The sequence below is a fragment of the Amborella trichopoda genome, chromosome 2 (genome assembly GCF_054954075.1).
Source record: "Amborella trichopoda isolate Santa Cruz 75 chromosome 2, AtrichopodaSantaCruz75HAP2 v2.0, whole genome shotgun sequence".
NCBI lineage: Eukaryota > Viridiplantae > Streptophyta > Magnoliopsida > Amborellales > Amborellaceae > Amborella > Amborella trichopoda.
In genome coordinates, this window is record NC_142337.1 from 61659161 (window position 1) to 61664022 (window position 4862).

The 4862-nt window shown below is 33.6% G+C and overlaps 1 long non-coding RNA gene across 1 annotated transcript; it reads left to right on the forward strand.

Moving 5' to 3' along the window:
* The first annotated feature begins 1948 nt into the window (after positions 1–1948).
* On the forward strand, positions 1949–4328 carry LOC105421517 (uncharacterized). Its single transcript, XR_967038.2, has 2 exons — positions 1949–2115; positions 4027–4328. It is a non-coding gene; the product is annotated as an uncharacterized LOC105421517 (long non-coding RNA).
* The last annotated feature ends 534 nt before the right edge of the window (positions 4329–4862 follow it).

Genomic DNA, 4862 nt, shown 5'->3' on the forward strand with positions numbered 1-4862 from the left:
ACCCCTTGACTCATCGGGCAGACTTTGGTGATCTGTGGGTCATGAGAAACATTGGGTCTGTTCGATAAAACAAGTGTGGTCTGTAGTTCGTAGTTGAAGGTGGAGTACCCAATAATTACATGAATTCTTAAAACCATATGGATCATTTTCCAATCATATTAATTTAATTATATTCATTTTATTATTGAAATGATTTTAGTTTTATTATTTAAATTTTTATGAATCTCTCAATATTTTGTTTTATGATTTTTGGACTTGTAAAAATACAGTTATTGATTTTACAAAGTTATAAAAAAAATTCAAATATATATTAAATTTTTTTTTTATAAAATTCTAGGGGGCTCATAGTACACATGGCCCCACGGTGTGGCATGTGAGTGGGGCTCACATGTGCCACATAGGGGTGGCACGCCCCACCCCTTTGGATTCCTTTTTTTGATAGCTTTATGTTCAAATTATTTAAATATGGAAAGTGTATCTTATGTCATATGATCAATTTGTAATATATTAAATATTAACCATATCTTATCTATTTATTAACTTGATATTTCTTGATATATTCTTATGGAATATATGAGATGAATAATGGAATTTTATGGAATGCATGATATCTTTAATGGATTTAATTTATTTAAATATATTGATGGGAAAATGGTTTAAGGAAAGTGGGATAATGGTTCATGCACCTTCTATAATATTGATGACTCATCTATAGAATGGATGACTTAGATCTCTCATCCCACAAGTCACCTTGATCAACGGTCCATATTTAATCTCAAGAAAGAGGCAAACTATAGGAAACCCTAAAAACCCTAGACCTAAATTTCACTATAAATAAGGATGCTCTCCCCCATCTCTATACACCTCTCTCTCATAACCTCGCTCTCTCCCATATACTCTCTCTCTCCTCCTTAGGGGCCACGCCCCTCTCGCTCCTCTCAGGCTTTCTCTCTCTAACCCTCTTTCTCTCCTAAGACCCATAGGGGGCACGCCCCAACCCTAGGTCTCCTTTTCTCTCTCTCTTGACCTAAATAGCCCTAGGTCTCTTTTTCTCTCTCTCTTGACCTAAAGATTTAAGGATAGGGAAAATTAGGGTTTGAACCTAATTGTTTTAGAGTTAGGGTTTTGTAGAGATTTAAGGGGTTACCTAGTTTGGCCGAAATTAGCTTTCTCGGTTCGAGATGACTTAGGGTTTTGTAGAGATTTAAGGGGTTACCTAGTTTGGTCGAAATTAGCTTTCTCGATTCGAGATTGAAGCTAGACCACTGATCCCGCGCCATTGAATGTGGTGACTCGGTGTCGGGTATAATAAGTCTGGTTGAGGTAATCTCTAGCATCTTTTCTTTTACTTTCTTGCTCTTTTATATTCTCAAGCATAATATTAAGTTGAATAAATGATATCAAGTGGTTGAGTTTTATTTTATTGTTGTGCTATTTTATTTTGAAATATTTATTGATTGTAATAAGACCATATGTAAGTGATCTTTTTGCCAAAATAAAAAGAGGTAATTATTATCATTAAAAAAAATAAAATAAAATAAATTGTATTCCCTAACAAAATATCACATAGGTCTTTCTTTCACCTTATATAAACTTTTTCCCCAATAAAACACCTTCCATACAAATAGTGATTACTCTTCACTAAGCTTGTAGATACAATGCGTTAGAGAGGGGGAAGTAGGGGTGAGTGAGTCTAGTCATGCCATGGACGAGTCGTTAAGGAATGGTAGCTCTCTCTCTCTCTCTCTCTATCTAACTTACAATTCTAGAGAGAGAAAGAGAGTTATGAACTTAGGTAAGGGTGGTTGTGGAATGGTAGTTGTTTCACCATCTGCTTCCTCCTGCAAATAAAGATGGCTACTTTGACGTCAATATGAAGAAAACTTAGGGAAGAAGGTTGATGAGTGCGATTATATTATATAAGGCTTCATCTACTACTGCCACTCTTGGTACAAAGACTGGAAGAGGGGTCTCGCATTTGGGTCGCCCGGGTTTTGGATTAGTGTTTTGAGAGAGAGAGATGGGTCCAGGTGGTCCGGGTCCTGGTGGCCCTCCTGGCTGGGGACCTGGGCCTGGAGGTCCTGGTTACGGCCCCTGTGGCTTCCTCTCTTCATGGTAATCTTTCCCTCAAACCTCTCTTCACACCAACACTTTCAATCTCTATATTTTATTCCCCCTCTCTCTCATCACACACTCTTCAACCCATTTCCATATATCCTCTCCCTTTCTCTCTTCACATACACACACTCTTCAACATATTCCATATATCCTCTTTCTCTCTCCCTCTCTCTTCACATACACACACTCTTCAACATATTTCATATATCCTCTCTCTCTCCTAACATACATTAGTTTTTTTTTTTTTCTTTTCAACATATTTCATATATCCTCTCGCTCTCCTACATGCTCACACACACACATTAGTTTTTTTTTTTTTTTTTCGGTATTTCAACGAGGAAGAGGGACCCTACCTATTTTTTTAAGTAGATAATGAGTTAGCTTTTTGAAAGTATTAGTGGAGTGGTATTAGTAGTGGGAATGAAAACCACAAACGTATGGGTACTACACATAAACTAATTACTTAAATGTAAGTGTTATGTTAGGGCTTAGTTAGATGACAGCTAATATTATGAAAAGTATTTGGTGAATCAGTCAACTCGCCTGTAGATATACGGCCCCCTTTGAAAATTGATATTTAAGATGGATTTTAAATCCAAAATTTTGAGATTTATTAATCTCAACTATTACGCTGATTATGATTATGGAATTGTCTTTCCTTTTTGAAAAATAACATAATAGTTTCTCGATTGGTTTTCCACAATTCATTTTCAGGTATGGTGGAAACAGCCATTCTTCGATGTCCATCTCTAAGATGGACATATGATGTATTAGGGGCACACATGTCTTGGTGAGACGGCTGTTTCATCAAAACTATGTCAATAATATTTTTTAAGGGTGTGGTTTGTATACGGTTGTAATTTTAAACAATTCAATTAAAGCGCACTTCTAAATTTTATCATAAATATAATTTTGATATTCAAATTTTTTAAGGCTTTTTGAGCATGTATGCCATTTCTAATTATAAAATTTCAAACTCTAAAAATGGTAGATCTATAAACACATAAATTTTTTGAAAATAGACAGTTCAAATAATATATTGTAAGATACAATATTTCGTGGATCCGAAATCTTTTTTTCTTTTTATAGTTATACATCTCGATGTCAATATGATCAATTAGAGGGTTTTCCAACATCCAAACAACTTTTTATGATGGATTTTTTAGATGCACCTTTAATTTTACATTTTAAGGTTGCAACCTTATATAAACTTTTTTCTTACTTTAATAGACTATCTCATTTAAAACTAATATATTTTTAAAGGTGCGGTTTGTATAGAGCGGAGGCTCTAAACAATTAAAATAAAGCACACCTTCAAATAGTGTCAAGAAAATGGGGTTTCAATACTGAAAATCCTTGTGAAAGACTTAAAACATATTTTGATATGTAATTATACAATTTAAAGCTTCAAAAATAGTGTAGATAGAGCCGATCTATGAAAACTTGAAAATCTTGAAAATTGGCGGTCCAAAAATGCATTACAAGATGCACTATTTCCAAAACTTAGAAATCTATTTCTTTTCTCATGTACATGCATCTTGAGGTCGAGATGAATGATTTGAAGATATTTGGGCATTAAACCAACATCTTCGTTTTTAAATGATATTATTTTGTTAGTTGTGTGGTAAGAGTTGTGTATTACGTATAATAATATTTAAGTAGTTAACCTTTTTCAAGGAGTTCCAATTATTTTTGCCCATTGTTGACAAAAACGTTTGACTTTAGCAAATTGACCATGCATAAAATAAAAACTGCTTATAGACTTGTAAAATTAGACTATAAATTTATCTCAAATAGGATACTACCAAACAACAGAAAATTTATCATCAGAATTAATTTTATTAAAATAGTAACGCATCCAAAGACGCCCTTAGCTAATCCGTAGTTTTATTTTGATGGTTTTTGCAGCCTTTACTTCCTGTGTTGTTGCTGCTTATTACAAAGTTGCTGTGGACCCCTCTTTGGAGGACCGCCGGGCCCTCGTCCCTTCTGATCTCTACTGTCTTTCCTAGAAGTTAATAGATTCATGTTCCTTTGTCATATCGATTATATGTAATACAAAATAGTTGCTTTACTTCATTGTGTGAATTTATGATTATCTAGGAATGTGATTGTAAAAGTTATGAGCATTTTATTTGGTTTCACTTGTAAAATGCTCTACGAAAGTACGATTAATTATTAATAGGATATCGTTTTTATGATTCGACTAATGGATATGTAGATATGCGCCCACGTTTATGGTTTATTTTTTAGATGAGATTTCAACATAATTTTTAAGAATACACAATGGGTGCAGTTTGTATGAAGCCGAGGCTCTAAACAATCAAAGTAGAGCGCACCTTCAGATAGTGTTGAGAAATATGGTTTCATAACCTTGAATATATTTTCATCTCTAATTATAAAATTTAAAGCTTAAAAAACAGTGCGGATCGAGCAGATCTATGAAAACTTAACAATCTTGAAAATTGACGGTCCAAAAATGCATTAGAAGATGCATTATTTCCAAACGTTCAAATCTATTTTTGTTCATGTCCATGCATCTTGATGTCGAGATGATCAATTTGAGGATATTTGGACATCAAAACAACCTCTTCTAGTGAAATTTTCGAAGCACGCTCTAATTTGATTGTTTAGAGCCTCGGCTCTATATGAACTTTTTCAATATATAATTGGGATCATTAACATGTTAAAAATATATGTTAAAATTTAAAAAGACTTTTCTTGTTTTTTGGAAAAATAAGTTT